This window comes from Schistocerca nitens, chromosome 3 (assembly GCF_023898315.1).
Source record: "Schistocerca nitens isolate TAMUIC-IGC-003100 chromosome 3, iqSchNite1.1, whole genome shotgun sequence".
NCBI classification, from domain to species: domain Eukaryota; kingdom Metazoa; phylum Arthropoda; class Insecta; order Orthoptera; family Acrididae; genus Schistocerca; species Schistocerca nitens.
Window position 1 is genome coordinate 208,474,695 of NC_064616.1, and position 17,420 is coordinate 208,492,114.

The following is a 17,420-nucleotide window of genomic DNA, read 5'->3' on the forward strand; positions in this document are numbered from 1 at the left end:
GGAGTGATTTAGGGAAATCACGGAAAACCTAAATCAGGATGACCGGACGCGGGATTGAACCGTCGACCTCCCGAATGCGAGTCCAGTGTCTAACCACTGCGCCACCTCGCTCGGTTCCCGATGTTATTCAATCTGTATATTGAGCAAGCAGTAAAGGAAACGAAAGAAAAATTCGGAGTAGGAATTAAAATCCATGGAGAAGAAATAAAAACTTTGAGGTTCGCCGATGACATTGTAATTCTGTCGGAGACAGCAAAGGACGTGGAAGTGCAGCTGAACGGAAAGGACAGTGTCTTGAAAGGGGATATAAGATGAACATCAACAAAAGCAAAACGGGGATAATAGAATGTAGTCCAATTAAATCGGATGATGCTGAGGGAATTAGATTAGGAAATGAGACCGTTAAAGTAGTCAATGAGTTTTGCTATTTGGGGAGAAAAATAACTGATGATGGTCGAAGTAGAGAGGATATAAAATGTTGACTGGCAATGGCAAGGAAAGCGTTTCTGAAGAAGAGAAATTTGTTAACATCGAGTATAGATTTAAGTGTCAGGAAGTCGTTTCTGAAAGTATTTGTATGGAGTGTAGCCATGTATAGAAGTGAAATGTGGACGATGAATAGTTGAGACAAGAAGAGAATAGAAGCGTTCGAAATGTGGAGCTACAGAAAAATGCTGAAGATTAGATGGGTAGATCACATAACTAATGCGGAGGTACTGAATAGAATTGGGGAGAAGAGAAGTTTGTGGCACAACTTGACTAGAAGAAGGTATGGTGTCGGTTGGTAGGACATATTCTGAGGCATCAAGGGATCACCAGTTTAGTATTGGAGGGCGGCGTGGAGGGTAAAAATCGTAGAGGGAGACCAAGAGATGAATACACTATACAGATTCAGAAGGATGTGGGTTGCAGTAGGTACTGGGAGATGAAGAAACTTGCACAGGATAGAGTAGCATGGAGAGCTGCATGAAACCAGTCTCTGGACTGAAGACCACCACCACCACCACCACCACCACCACCACCACCACCACCACAACAACAACAACAACAACAACAACATACGTTGACAGACGTCCTTGTTGATGATTCACATTTGAAGTTTGTTGTGTGCGCCGGTGAAGTTTCAAACCGTTCTGGCAGATGGCAGAGCCGTAGTACAGCGTCAAAATGGCCTCTACGTACGACTCACGTTACAAGCAGCGTGCTCCAATTGAATTCTTATGTGCAGAAAAAGAAACAGTGGTGCACATCCATAAACGTTTTTGTGCTGTGTATAGCGATGCTGAAGTTGATATGAGTACAGCTGGGCGATGGGTAAAGAAAGTTACAGCCTCAGGAAATGCAGAAACAGAGCTCCATGATCAGCCACGCTCGGGACGTCCTGTCACAGCCACTGCTCCAGACACGCTGAACCGTGCGGATGCCATCATTCGTGCCGACTGGCGCATCGCAACTCCACAATTGGCTTAAAGTTGTCAGTCAGCATTGGAAGTGCTTCTGCAATGATAGAGACTCTCGGATATTCAAAGAGGTGCTCAGAAAGGCCATTTCATCTAAATTATTGGAGCTTAAAGATTCTCTACGGGGAACACACTTTGAAGATGACGAGAGTGTCAGTCATGCAGTGAAAACAGGACAAGAGCTTTTAGCAGCAGGGTGTACATGCTCTTCGACAACGTTGGCGTACGGCCTTAGAACTTGATGGAGACTACGTAGAAAAATACGACATGGACAAGACATGTTGATGTATATTTTCAACAAATTCTGACTCTTTACAATAAATACACTACTGGCCATTAAAATTGCCACAACACGAAGATGACGTGCTACAGACGCGAAATTTAACCGACGGAAGAAGATGCTGTGATATGCAAATGATTAGCTTTTAAGAGCATTCACACAAGGTTGACGCCGGTGGCGACACCTACGACGTGCTGACATGAGGAAATTTTCCAACCGATTTCTCATACACAAACAGCAGTTGACCGGCGTTGCCTGGTGAAACGTTGTTGTGATGCCTCGTGTGAGGAGGAGAAATGCGTACCATCACGTTTCCGACTTTGATAAAGGTCCGTATGTAGCCTATCGCAATTGCGGTTTATCGTATCGCGAGATTGCTGCTCGCGTTGGTCGAGATCCAGTGACTGTTGGCAGAATATGGAATCGGTGGGTTCAGGAGGGTAATATGGAACGCCGGGCTGCATCCCAACGGCCTCGTATCACTAGCAGTCGAGATGACAGGCATCTTATCCGCATGGCTGTAACGGATCGTGCAGCCACGTCTCGATCCCTGAGTCAACAGATGGGGACGTTTGCAAGACAACAACCATCTGCACGAGCAGTTCGACGACGTTTGCAGCAGCATGGACTATCAGTTCGGAGACCACGGCTGCGGTTACCCTTGACGCTACATCACAGACAGAAGCGCCTGCGATGGTGTACTCTGTTTACAGCATCATGATGGTCACATCCGTGTTTGGCGACATCGCGGTGAACGCACATTGGAAGCGTGTATTCGTCATCACCATACTGGCGTTATCACCCGGCCTGATGGTATGGTTACACGTCTCGGTCACCTCTTGTTCACAGTGACGGCACTTTGAACAGTAGACGTTACATTTCAAATGTGTTACGACCCGTGGCTTTACCCTTCATTGGATCCCTGCGAAACCATACATTTCAGCAGGATAATGCACGACCGCATGTTGTAGGTCCTGTACGGGCCATTCTGGATACAGAAAATGTTCGACTGCCGCTGGCCAGCACATTCACCAGACCTCTCACCAACTGAAAACGTCTGGTCAATGGTGGCCGAGCAACTGGCTCGTCACAATACGCCAGTCACTACTCTTGATGAACTGTGGTATCGTGTTGAAGCTGCATGGGCAGTTGTACCTGTACACGCCATCGAAGCTCTGTTTGACTCAATGCCTAGGCGTATCAAGGCCGTTATTACGGCCAGAGGTGGTTGTTCTGGGTACTGATTTCTCACTATCTATGCATCCAAATTGCGTGAAAATGTAATCACATGTCAGTTCTAGTATAATATATTTGTCCAATGAATACCCTTTTATCATCTGCATTTCTTCGTGGTGTAGCAATTGTAATGGGCAGTAGTGTATGTTCTGAGAAAAAAAGTGTGGGGCGTTACTTATTGAACCAACCTCGTATAACGGGAGTGAGAGTGTAGATATGAATGTGCATCTATAGTTCGCAAGCTGCCTTACGGCGGATGGTGGGGAGTACTTTGTGTACTACCGTCGCTAACTCCCTTTCCTGTTCCAGTCCCGAATGCTGCAGAGCAAGAACGATAACAGGTAAGCCTCCATGTGAGATGGAATCACTACGATTTTACTGTCATGGTCTTTTGATAACGTATGTGTAGGAGGACGCAGGTTATCGGCTGACTCTTCTAGGAACGCACGCTCTAGGAACTGTAACAATAAACCACGCCGCGATGCCCAACGCCGATCTCGTAGCGCCTACCACTCGATGATGATGATGATGATGATGATGATTGGATTGTGGGGCGCTCAGCTGCTCGGTTATCAGCGCCCGCACAAATTACCAACCTTTTCTCTGTCCAGTCTTGCCACTTGCAGGAATGATGATGAAATGATGAGTACAAGATAAACACCCAGTCCTCTCGAGGCAGGTGAAAATCCCTGACCCCGCCGGGAATCGAACCCGGGCTCCCGTGCTCGGGAAGCGAGAACGCGACCGCGAGACTACGAGCTGCGGACCCTACCACTTGGCTATGCCATTTTGTACAGCAGATAAATCACTCCGTTTTTGCATTACAACAATGACTCCACTGTTTCCGCGTCCCTCCCAACACGTTTTATGCTCTCCACGGACAGTGCTGCCATCTGCCAGGCGAGACGAGTTATTGCACCTTGACGTCGAACATAGGCGGTGGTCACAGTAATGTGTATATTATATACTATGTACATGACTAAATGACTGCACCCTACGTGTGCATTTAAATATTGTACGAGGATTGCCCAGAAAGTAATGCACCGCAATTTTTTTCTCAACCGAAAACATTGGTTAAAAAAAAATGGCTCTGAGCACTACGCGACTTAACATCTGAGGTCATCAGTCGCCTAGAACTTAGAACTAATTAAATCTAATTAACCTAAGGACATCACACACATCCATGCCCGAGTCAGGATTCGAACCTGCGAACGTAGCTGTCGCTCGGTTCCAGACTGCAGCGCCTAGAACCGCACGGCCACTTAGGCCGGCCGCCGAAAACATTGCTACGAATGCGAAACTTTAGGTATGTATTATCAGAAGTCTCCAGAGTAAACGCGCGAAGTTTCCGCCACTTCTGATAGATAGCGTAGCTGCAGGACAGTTTCAAAATGGCGATTGTAGGTGCTGTACGTTACAAGCAACATGTCGTCATTGAATTTCTCGCTGCAGAGAAAGAAACTGTGGGGAATATTCAATACTTGTGCAAAGTCTGGCGAGCATCTGGTATCGACAGAAGTACATTTAATCGCTGGGCACGGAGAGTGAGGTCATCAGAAGGCGGGCTTCACGGCTGTCACATCTGACGCACCTGACCTAGAGCCCCCTCGGATTTTTACTTGTTTGGGCCGTTAAAGGATGCCATTTGTGGAAGGCATTTTGAGGACGATGAGGAGGTGATTCACACAGTGAAGCACTGACTTCGCCACCAGAACAAGGAGCCGGCCTATGTGGCCGAGTGGTTCTAGGTGCCACAGTGTGGAACCGTGCGACCGCTACGGTCGCAAAAAATGGTTCAAATGGCTCTGAGCACTATGGGACTTAACATCTGTGGTCATCAGTCCCCTAGAACTTAGAACTACTTAAACCTAACTAACCTAAGGACATCACACACATCCATGCCCGAGGCAGGATTCGAACCTGCGACCGTAGCAGTCGCGCGGTTCCGGACTGAGCGCCTAGAACCGCTAGACCACCGCGGCGCTACGGTCGCAGGTTCGAATCCTGCCTCGGGCATGGATGTGTGTGATGTCCTTAGGTTAGCTAGGTTTAAGTAGCTCTGAGTTCTAGGGGACGGATGACCTCCGCAGTTAAGTCCCATAGTGCTCGGAGCCATTTGAACCACAACAAGGATTGGTACCGACAGGGCATACACGGCGTTGTTTTGCGCTGACGGAAGGCCATAGAATGAGATAGAGATTACGTGGAAAATAGGGTGTGTAGATAAAATACCATTCTTTCGTGTGTGGTGTTCTCATTATGTTCAATAAAGAATTGTTGAAGAAAAAAATGCGGTGCATTACTTGCTGGGTAACCCTCGAATATATTCGTGTTTTTGTGGTTTCTCTTCACATGCTGCCAGTCGTATCAGTCTCGCTTTATCGCATATATTGTGTGGTGTCACCGCCAGACACCACACTTGCTAGGTGGTAGCTCAAATCGGCCGCGGTCCATTAGTACATGTCGGACCCGTGTGTCGCCACTGTTTGTGATCGCAGACCGAGCGCCACCACACGGCAGGTCTCGAGAGACGTACCAGCACTCGCCCCAGTTGTACGGACGACGTCGCTAGCGATGCACACTGTCGAAGCCTCGCTCATTTGCAGAGCAGATAGTTAGAATAGCCTTCCGCTAAGTTAATGGCTACGACCTAGCAAGGCGCCATTTGTAACATTGCATGTATGTTAAGAGTCTCACTTGATTCGTCAAGAGCGATGTACCACAAGGATGGAATAAAGTTATTTCCGCAGCTACGTACTTTTCTTTATAGCATTCATTACGTCTCCTGTTTCAGACTTCACTCCATCCTTCGTGCGCTTATAGCGTGCATTTCGGCCCCCTCAAAACACAACATATTAAATATATTGTATAAAGCTACATAAATAACCAATAAGGAATGTTGTAATATATACCTAGTAAATCTCTATTTGTATAAAGGGTGTTCGGAAAGTCCCGTTACAAGCTTCTAGGACTTGTAAAAGGGAGTGAGTAGACAATATTTTGAATTGGAACCCATGTCCAGAAACGTGCAGTTTCCGTCCGACAGCCGTTTGAAAACGTGTTTGCTATGTAGGTATGCAACAGGGTAGTCATAGTGGGGGTTGCTTACTTCGGATCGGCTAACGTCATTTGGCGTCTGTCTTACCTTTCTGACATGGTTCGAAACTGATTCACATGTCTGTGAGTGTTGCAGCTACATGATTGACTACATGTTTGCAGAAAACACCAGCATGATTCTTCTGTATGACGAAGCTCACGGTAAGGGAAGAACTAATTGTCGCCTTTACGAAGATCATTATCTACAAGGTCCGACATCATCGCATAACTTTTTCGCCACAAGTACGCAAGGGCTTCGAGAAAGGGTACCTTCACCGTTAGAAGGCGTGGCTGTGGCGCTCCATGGAGACGCCGCACACCATAATTGTAAGACTGTTTAAGTTTTCTTTTCGTTTCTTTGGTTACTAATGAGGAGAATTGTAAAACAAGTGACATACTAGGTCACGCCTATTAAATTACTTGTAAAAATGGTTGCCTTGCGAACATGTTTTCAAAGGGTTGTAGACCGGGAACAGTACGTTTCCGGAGATGGGTTCCTTTTAAAAATATGATGCACTCACTCCCCCATACAAGTCCTAGAAGCTTGTAAGTAACGAGAATTTCCGAACACCTCCTATAAGTTACCATTAAAGTAAAAACAAAAGTTATATTCTAAAGTAACTTTGCAAAAAATGTTTTGTAAAAACGGTCATTCTTAATAAACCAGAATTTTCTTATGTTGCTGTTGTTGCGGTCTTCAGTCCAGAGACTGGTTTGATGCAGCTCTCCATGCTACTCTATCATGTGCAAGCTTCTTCATCTCCCAGTACGTACTGCAACCTACATGTTTCCGAATCTGTTTAGTGTATTCATCTCTTGGTATTCCTCTACAATTTGTACCCTCCAAGCTGCCCTCCAATACTAAATTGGTGATCCCTTGATGCCTCAGAACATGTCCTACCAACCGATCCCTTCTACTAGTCAAATTGTACCACAAATTTATCTTCTCCCCAATTCTGTTCAATACCTCCTCATTAGTTATGTGATCTACCCATCTAATCTTCAGCATTCTTCTGTAGCACCACATTTCGAACGCTTCTATTCTCTTCTTGTCCAAACTATTTATCGTCCACGTTTCACTTCCATACATGGCTACACTCCATACAAATACTCTCAGACACGACTGCCTGACACTTAAATCGATACTCGATGTTAACAAATTTCTCTTCTTCAGAAACGCTTTACTTGCCATTGCCAGTCTACATTTTATATCCTCTCTACTTCGACCATCATCAGTTATTTTGCTCCCCAAATAGCAAAAGTCATCTATTACTTTAAGCGTCTCATTTCCTAATCTAATTGCCTCAGTATCACCCGATTTAATTCGACTACATTCCATTATCCTCGTTTTGCTTTTTTTTATGTTCATCTTATATCCTCGTTTCAAGACACTGTCCATTCCGTTCAGCTGCTCTTCCTGGTCCTTTGCTGTCTCTGACAGTGTTACAATGTCATCAGTGAACCTCAAAGTTTTTATTTCTTCTCCATGGATTTTAATACCTACTCCGAATTTTTCTTTTGTTTCCTTTACTGCTTGCTCAACATACAGATTGAATAATATCGTGGATAGGCTACAACCCCGTCTCACTCCCTTCCCGACCACTGCTTCCCTTTAATGCCCCTCGACTCTTATAACTGCCATCTGGTTTCTATACAAATTGTTAATTTTCTTATATACTTGCTAATATTTACGAAGTGAAAGACCCTGATCCTCCCAATACAGATCTAGAATAAATGACGAAACTCACACAACTTGGATAATATAAAGGGGAGAACTTGATCGCTACCAGCCCAGTGACCTCAGCATACGAGAACAATAGCCCCTTTTTCCCGGCCATGTGGTTTGATGACCTCAACACATGTCGAGGGTTTGGGAGAGGCTGCTTATCTTATTAGTGATCTCGGTATAGCAGAACGGTAGCCCTTTGAACATAAACTGGCACTATGGATCTGTAGCCGGCCGCGGTGGTCTCGCGGTTCTAGGCGCGCAGTCCGGAACCGTGCGACTGCTACGGTCGCAGGTTCGAATCCTGCCTCGGGCATGGATGTGTGTGATGTCCTTAGGTTAGTTAGGTTTAAGTAGTTCTAAGTTCTAGGGGACTGATGACCACAGCAGTTGAGTCCCATAGTGCTCAGAGCCATTTGAACCATATGGATCTGTAACCTCGTCACACGCCCAGCAGAGGGCCGGAGAGGGATCCAGTGACTTAATCACTCTATTCTAATAGGCCTCAATGAGGTTACACCCACACTGCTACACCACTCATCTGGGCTAGATTGGCCGCAAAGAAGGGCGGAACTGCCTGACTGTTGAGTTGATGTGATTTAGTGACACCTTCTTCCTCATGGCCATAGGGTTATTAGAAGTTACATCCTCCTGACTGGGACCCATATCTTAATCATGACCCTCGGCAACTTTCACACGACTGTTGTTTGCGGAATCCATGTTGATTGCGACTGAGGACATTTTCTGTCTCCGGAAATCTCGTAAAATGCGTTCCAAAACTTCTACAACATTGTATCACCCGACTCTCTAATACATCGGCCATGCCTTTTCAAATTCTCACACCTGCGTCTATCGGTCATTTCTTTGTAATAAGAAAACCACTTGCAGTTGCCTCGAGTTTTCGTAATTAATGTTCACATTATTAGCCATACTGGCAGATTTGTTTATGTGAATGTTTTATACTGAACAATGTATGTATGCACCACCAAGAGACTACAGATTCGGTCATTCAGCTAGTGTCCTTGGTATAGTGTGTCTTGTAGAGCACAATGATTTAGGTTGCACTAACCGATTTGGAATGGCTGGACTACCCTACCTATGTGTAAGGAACACCTCTCTGCAGGAGAGGGGTTTATCTGTGGAACAGGTAGACTTTGAAAAGATGAAGGTCGGTGGTTGTGGAGAGAGAGGACAGACGTACAGAGATGGTAGGAATCTGAGTGTGTGTGGAAAGCGGGTCGCCAAGCGAGTGCGCCGATGTTTACTCGATGGAAGTTAATAGGGGGAGAGTGTGGTGTCACCGCCAGACACCACACTTGCTAGGTGGTAGCCTTTAAATCGGCCGCGGTCCGGTAGTATACGTCGGACCCGCGTGTCGCCACTATCAGTGATTGCAGACCGAGCGCCGCCACACGGCAGGTCTAGAGAGACTTCCTAGCACTCGCCCCAGTTGTACAGCCGACTTTGCTAGCGATGGTTCACTGCCTACTTACGTTCTCATTTGCCGAGACGATAGTTTAGCATAGCCTTCAGCTACATCATTTGCTACGACCTAGCAAGGCGACATTATGAGTTACTATTGATATTGTGAATCATGTACCGTCAAAACCGACGTTCATCATTAATGGATTAAAGTTAAGTATTCCACCAGCTACGTCCGTTTTTCTAAATTCTAATTTCCTTGTCATGTTCCAGCCCTCACGCCAGCCTGCGTGAGCTAAAACGCGTGCATTTCGGCCTCCTTTTAGTAAAACGGTGTTGGCTCTCTTGCCAACCACAACAGAGAGCAGCTAACTTCGTGCACAGAGGAAGTAGGACGCATGGTGACTAAAAGCAGACTTCGACGAGTGTAATGTGTATCAAGTGGCCAGGTACGTGAAGTGTTAATGCAGCCAATGGGTTAATGAGAAATTTGCAGAAGGTGTTAAAGTTGATATCGTCTTTGATGCACGTGGACTGAGGTAGACGGATGGATCACATCACTGGGCAAGGTGTGTGATGGCGCAGCAGCCGTGTCACAATCAGACGTTACTAAAATGGATGCAACACACAATTTCTAATTGTATGAAAACTAATGTTAGTGAGCATTATGGTTACCACTGAGTCTTCTGAAGCTCTAAACAAAGTGATTTGATAGTTTATTTGCTTATGCTTATTGTGCTTCATGAGTAAGTATGGAAAGGAGGCAGTTGTTTACTGGTTTAAGTAAGATTAAGGTAATTGAAATTTCTAAAGCACTCAGTTTTCAGGCCACAAGTGGCCCATTGGGACCATCCGACCGTCGTGTCATCCTCAGTTGGGGATGCGGATAGGAGGGACGTGTAGTCAGCACACCGCTCTCCCGGTCGTTATGATGGTTTTCTGTGACCGGAGCCGCTACTATTCGGTCGAGTAGCTCCTCAGTCGGCATCACGAGGCTGAGTGCACCCCGAAAAATGGCAACAGCGCATGGCGGCCTGGATGGTCACCCATCCAAGCGCCGACCACACCCGACAGCGCTTAATTTCGGTGATCTCACGGGAACCTGTGTATCCACTGCGGCAATGCCGTTGCCGAAATTTCTAAGGAAGAACAATAATTGTAGGACTCGCATAAAACGTTCAGTTTTGAAAATGTTATATTTAAATTTTACTGGTATGGTTGTAATATGTTTCTTTAAATACCGGTTTTCTTAAGGATATAATTTCGTGGGAAGTTTTTCCACTGAAATGGATAATTGTATTGAGTACTGTAGTTGATTTATCAGTGACTAAGCTGGTGCGACTTTGTAATTTTAAAATAAATGTTTAAGTGTTAATTTTGTCTCTACTCAATCAATCACTCCATCCGCTTCCATTGTGACCCATTTACCTGTATCAAGAAGGAGTGAGTCGTGGGTCTATCGTCTGAGGTTGTGTCTTCAACGCTCAAATTATTACACACTGAAATTTCGAATTATCACTAGCGAAATCAAATAATATTGCTATTAAATTATGGCGTACACTAGTCAACCACAGCTGCTCAACTTGGGAAAGGCAACTTTACCGCTGACGTTAATACTGTGCAGAAATGAAGTTTATATTTCATGCTCAGGCATTATGATGTTTTGGAGAAAGAAAAATCTGCTCCCTGTGAAACTTTGCTGGCTCAGTTCGTCCACGAAATCAACAGCGCCGGAAACAAAGGCTGCCGTGTTCCTTGACATCTGGAAGGCATTCGCTGCAGTTCCGCACTATCGTTTAGTAAAAAAAATACGAGCTTACGAAGTATCGGACAATCTTTGTGTTTGGATTCATCGCTTCCTTGCTGGTAGAAAACAATATTGTCGGTTTTAACTGAGTAAAATCGACAGATGTAATTTCGTGAGGTCCCCAAGACAGCGTTACAGCGCAGTTACTGTATGCAGTTTATATTAATGTAAAGGATAAAGATGGAGGCTTCATGAGGCTATTTGTGGACGATGCGGTTGTCTGTACGAAGGCTGCAACACCAGAAAACTTTACGGAAATGGATGAAGTCCTGCACAGAATCGACGATTAATACGAATACCGCCGACTCAACCCGAGTCTGACACGAACTGCATGCGGGGAGAGAAAATGTGAAGACTGACAAAATGTATTCTGCACTCCAGTCACTGCTGACTTGCTCAGCTGAGAACAAAAGATTGGAGACATACGAAAACCAGCGAGCCAGCACCAAGCGAGCGGCAAAGACGACGTGCGAGTAAAGAAACGTTCTAGTCCGGGCAGGAAACTAATTTGAGGAATGCAGAAACCTCCGACTCGGACCGAGGCGGGCACGAACTGGGTGTGAGCAAGGAAACACGCCAGAAACGGTGCGTGGGGCCTCTTAGCGTATTCGTTACTCCGTAACGAATATGTACCATCTCCAATAGCTCTGACAACAAGGAATGGAAGGGAGAGTGTGGCAAGCTGTGCAGATGTTCAAGGCTGTTGCTCGTCGTATGAGCAAGATTGGGTCTTGGAATAGCCGGTGCTGCACTTAGGTTTGCCGAGTCAGAAATCTAGACTCGTCGGTTCATGTGAGAGGCTTTCTCACGTCGCAACACTGCAGCCTCTCACTGCAACATTCTTCGTTTTGTGTCGTGTGCTTCAGAGGAAGGGAAGCAATAAGACAGTTGTATTTTATTTAGAGCATTTTCCAAACTGTCAACAGTGTCGTGGGCGAATTAACACTTTGTGGAGCGTGAGGCAGAGAGACTTGTAAGTGTGCTGTTTAGGTTTTTATGTCGATGACGCCACGTAGCGCTCTATATGAAAATCACTGACTGTGCTGTGTGCAGTCTGTGGCTGATTTGCATTGTTGGAATATTTGCTATTGTAGTGTTGGGCAGTTGGATGTGAACAGCGCGTAGCGTTGCGCAGTTGGAGGTGAGACGCCAGCAGTGGTGGATGTGAGGAGAGAGATAGCAAAATTTTGAGAGCGGACAATCTGGACGTGTGTCCACCAGAAAGAGTAAATTTGTAATACCGGATATCATGAACTGATATATAAGATCTTTTGAACACTATTAAGGTAAATACATTGTTTGTTCTCTATCAAAATCTTTCATTTGCTAACTATGCTTATCAGTAGTTAGTGCCTTCAGTAGTTAGAATCTTTTATTTAACTGGCAGTACTGGCGCTCGCTGTATTGCAGTAGTTCGAGTAACGAAGACTTTTGTGAGGTAAGTGATTCATGAAAGGTATAGGTTATTGTCAGTCAGGGCCATTCTTTTGTAGGGATTATTGCAAGTCAGATTGCGTTGCGCTAAAAACATTGTGTGTCAGTTTGGTGGTGATCACAATAAGTAAAGAGAGAAATGTCTGCCGGCCAGTGTGGCCGAGCGGTTCTAGGCGCTTCAGTCTGGAACCGCGCGACCGCTACGGTCGCAGGTTCGAATGCTGCCTCGGGCATGGATGTGTATGATGTCCTTAGGTTAGTTAGGTTTAAGTAGTTCTAAGTTCTAAGGGACTGATGACCTAAGATGTTAAGTCCCATAGTGCTCAGAGCCATTTTTTTGAGAGAAATGTCTGAGTACGTGCACTTCTGCTCAGCTGTTTGAAAATCAAATAACGTAAGATGTTTACCAGCACAGTAATTCATAAATTTTCCTAAGGGGATGTTTCAGACTCACGTTGTTTTTTGCAACACAAGTTGCAGGCAGGGAACGGTGTGTACAGCCAAACGTTGTGACGGACAGATGTCCCTCCTTCAGAAAAAAAATCTTCGAAAATAGAACCCTTATCCTTCCCCGCTAGACACAGAGACGTATCAGAGCTCTGTTCAATGCGACGGCCTTACGCCACCTTACTGGGAGAGCCAGTGTTCCCGCACGATAGCAATCTGCTGGTCGACGTTGGAGCCAACATCTTGCTGCATCAGCAACCTCCCCGTCGTTCATGTACTGCAGGGCTTCACAACATACGTGCTCGCGGAGCAAGCTGTGAGCAGCAAGGCGCGAGCACGGAGCAGCGCGAGCACGCTACCCCCACTACCGGACCAGAGCGGAGAGTGGGGAGAGTCACGTGGGGTACACAAAAGCTGCCGCCAGTCGATGTAAATCCGCGGCCACATGCAGGGATATCACTCACGAAATATTACTGCGACAAATGAAACAAATAAAGGAGAATGTACACGTGCCACATAATTTTATTAGCTTAGTGTATGCCTCTACCATCTGTAGACACTGAAACTAAAGAATTCCACGACAATCCTATATTTTCAACACTTTCTTCAACACTACTTAAAATATCACCTCCGGTTGTAGTGTTCTTCATGGCTACTACATCGAGGAGCTCCTCCCTCACCTGAAGATCTCTGTTAACACCTCTAATAAATATGGCAAGCTGCGCTGTTCCAGTGATATCAAAACTTTCGTCCAGAGCTAGAGAATACGCCATAAAATCTTAACAGATATTTGCAAGCTGGCTCTGGACGTCGTCTGCCATGTCCTGTATGCGACGCATAATGGTCATGTTAGATAATGGCACAATCCGAAACTGTTCAACTTGAGATGGACACAAATGTTCCGCTGCAACTACCAAACATTCTTTTCTTAAATCGCCATCAGTTAAGGGGCGCAGGGATTTTTCTAAAAGCAAAGCAATTTTGTAACCCACTCTGAGAGCTGCCTCAGTTGATTTTTCTTCGTCGTCCAGATCTACTTCGGATAGCTTCCTTTTAAGTTTAATAACTTCCTGTGCACGATCTGGTCAATCACATTTTCCACGTCCGTAGTCTTTCGCGTGGTACGACATATAATGTCGCTGCAAATTAAATTTCGTAAAAGAATTCAGCGTTTTGTGACATACTAAACATTTTGCAACACCATCTTTTTCAGTAAACAGATACAATTCCTCCCAATGGGGGTTGAACTGCGAAAGCATGGTTGGGGTTACACAACGGCGACTTCACATGATTCTTAACCAGCGAAGTGACTGTTATGAGCTGATCGCAGTACTTTAAACGTTACACAGTCGGCGCGAATTCAATAGGCACGCTGCGGCCCTATTCAAACGTGCGCGCGCATTTCCCCTCCCTCCCCTCCCTCCGTACTCCACGACCTTGCAGCTGCTCGCCAGCACGTCCCTGAGCAGACGCGAGTACTCGCGCTCAAAACCGGCCAGTTGTTAAGCCCTGATGTACTGCATCCCACAGAATGCACCCTTCATTCAGCCAAACAGATGGAGGTCGGAAGATGCGAAATCTAGGCTGTAGGTTGGATTATGAAGAATAGTCCTATGAAAGTTTGTGAGCTCCTCTCGGGTGCACAGACTTGTGTGAGGGAAGGCACTGTCATGGAGAAGGAAAAGTACGTCTGCATTTCTGTGGCGACCGCAAATGAGAGTGTCCGCTCGTTCAAGCACTCAAGGAGTCACAACTGTGCGCGTCCGGCTGGCCGGCACGTTGGAGACCGGACAGGTTTGCGCGATCTTGTTGCGATGATAGCAGACGCCTCACCCAACGACTCACCGTGCTTTTGTTCACTGCCACATCTCCGAGCTCATGCTGCAAGCGCCTATGAATATCTGCGATGCTCTGGTTTCCGGCCAAAGGAAACTCAGTGACAGTTCTCTGCTTTAAACTCATCTATGTTGTAGACGCCATTTTGAAGGCTACGTGTAGCGGGGCTAACTATCGTGACTTAGGAAACTATAGGGTCTGAAGTCGTAATATTCCACGATGTACCAAAACAAATTCCGCATTTTTCCAATTTTTTCAGCCGAAATTGGCCGAGGAAAAATTTTGTTCCGTAACTTATTGAACGCTCCTCATTTATAAAAATATCATTGTCTTCAGCCAGTAGCTGTTCTATTGCCTACTTTATTTGTTGAAACTGGTTTGAATCACATGACAATCTTCGGTCGACGAATACATGCAATGAATACATACATGATACGTATGAGTCAACATAACCAGACGGATTTACCGAGGTTTACTTCAGCAACAAATTTTACATAGTGAAATCATTGGAGTCTAAAAACAATATTTTTTTATATTTTTGAACACGGAGTATTTCGCTTTGAAACATTTGCTGCTGAAGTATAACTGCGTGACTATATGTGATAATGACAAACGGTTATGCAAACCTTCTGGCCATCCTGTACGGATTCATACAAATTATAAAAATGTATGTATGTATCTACACTACTGGCCATTAAAATTGCTACACCAAGAAGAAATGCAGATGATAAACGGGTATTCATTGGACAAATATATTATACTAGAACTGACCTGTGATTACATTTTCACACAATTTGGGTGCATAGATCCTGAGAAATCAGTATCCAGAACAACCACCTCTGGCCGTAATAACTGCCTTGATACGCCTGGGCATTGAGTCAACAGAACTTGAATGGCGTGTACAGGTACAGCTGCCCATACAGCTTCAACTCGATACCACAGTTCATCAAGAGTAGTGACTGGCGTATTGTGACGAGCCAGTTGCTCGGCCACCATTGACGAGACATTTTTTAGTTGGTGAGAGATCTGGAGAATGTGCTGGCCAGGGCAGCAGTCGAACATTTTCTGTATCCAGAAAGGCCCGTACAGGACCTGCAACATGCGGTCGTGCATTATCCTGCTGAAATATAGGGTTTCGAAGGGATCGAATGAATGGTAGAGCCACGGATCGTAACACATCTGAAATGTAACGCCCACTGTTCAAAGTGCCATCAGTGCGAGCGAACAAGAGGTGACCGAGACGTGTAACCAATGGCACCCCATACCATCACGTCCAGGTGATACGCCAGAATTGCGATGGCGAAAACATGCTACCAACGTGCGATGTCGCCAAACACGGATGCGACCATCATAATGCTGTAAACAGAACCTGGATTCATCCGAAAAAATGACGCTTTGCCATTCGTGCACCCAGGTTCGTCGTTGACTACACCATCACAGGCGCTCCTGTCTGTGATGCAGCGTCAAGGGTAACCGCAGCCATGGTCTCCGAGCTGATAGTCCATGCTGCTGCAAACGTCGTCGAACTGTTCGTGCAGATGGTTGTTGTTTTGCAAACGTCCCCATCTGTTGACTCAGGGGTCGAGACGTAGCTGCACGATCCGTTACAGCCATGCGGATAAGATGCCTGTCATCTCGACTGCTAGCGATACGAGGCCATTGGGATCCAGCACGGCGTTCCGTAATACCCTCCTGAACCCACCGATTCCATATTCTGGATCTCGACCAACGCGAGAAGCAGTGTCGCGATACGATAAACCGCAATCGCGATAGGTTGCAATTCGACATTTATCAAAGTCGGAAACCTGATGGTACGCATTTCTCCTCCTTACACGAGACATCACAACAATGTTTCACCAGGCAACGCCGGTCAACTGCATCTGTGTATGAGAAATCGGTTGGAAACTTTCCTCATGTCAGCACGTTGTAGGTGTCGCCACCGGCGCCAACCTTGTGTGAAAGCTCTGAGAAGCTAATCATTTGCATATCACAGCATCTACTTCCTGTCTGTTAAATTTTGCGTCTGTAGCACGTGATCTTCGTGGTGTAGCAATTTTAATGGCCAGTAGTGTGGTGACAGACAGAAGTCAAGCGATAGTGATGTGCACATACACAGATGGCGGTAGTATCGCGTACACAAGGTACGCATTGGCGCAGATGTCATTTGTACTTACGTGACTCGCGTGAGAAGGTTCCCGACGTGATTATATCAGCACGACGGGAATTTACAGATTTTGAACGCGAAACGGTACTTGGGCCTAGACGCGTAGGACCTTCCATTTCGGAAATCGTTAGGGAATTCAATATTCCGAGATCCACATTCTGAAGAGCGTGCTGAGAGTTCTAAATTTCTGGCATTACCTCTTACCACGGACTACGCAGTGGCCGTCGGCCTACACTTAACGACTGAGAGCACAGGAATTTGCGTAGAGTTGTCACTGCTAACAGGCAAGGAACACCAACAAGGGAACCTCCCCATCGCACCCCCCTCAGATTCAGTTATAAGTTGGCACAGTGGACAGGCCTTGAAAAACTGAACACAGATCAATCGAGAAAACAGGAAGAAGTTCTGTGGAACTATGGAAAAAATAAGTAAAATATACAAACTGAGTATTCCATGTTCAAGATAAGCAACGTCAAGCACAGTGTCAATTCAGGAGCGCTGTGGTCTCGTGG

The 17,420-nt window shown here is 45.8% G+C and overlaps 1 protein-coding gene across 2 annotated transcripts in view; it reads right to left on the minus strand.

The window, feature by feature from the left end:
- Window positions 1–17,420, minus strand: part of LOC126248160 (organic cation transporter protein) — a 518,934-nt gene that overhangs the window by 203,031 nt on the left and 298,483 nt on the right. The window lies entirely within an intron of this gene.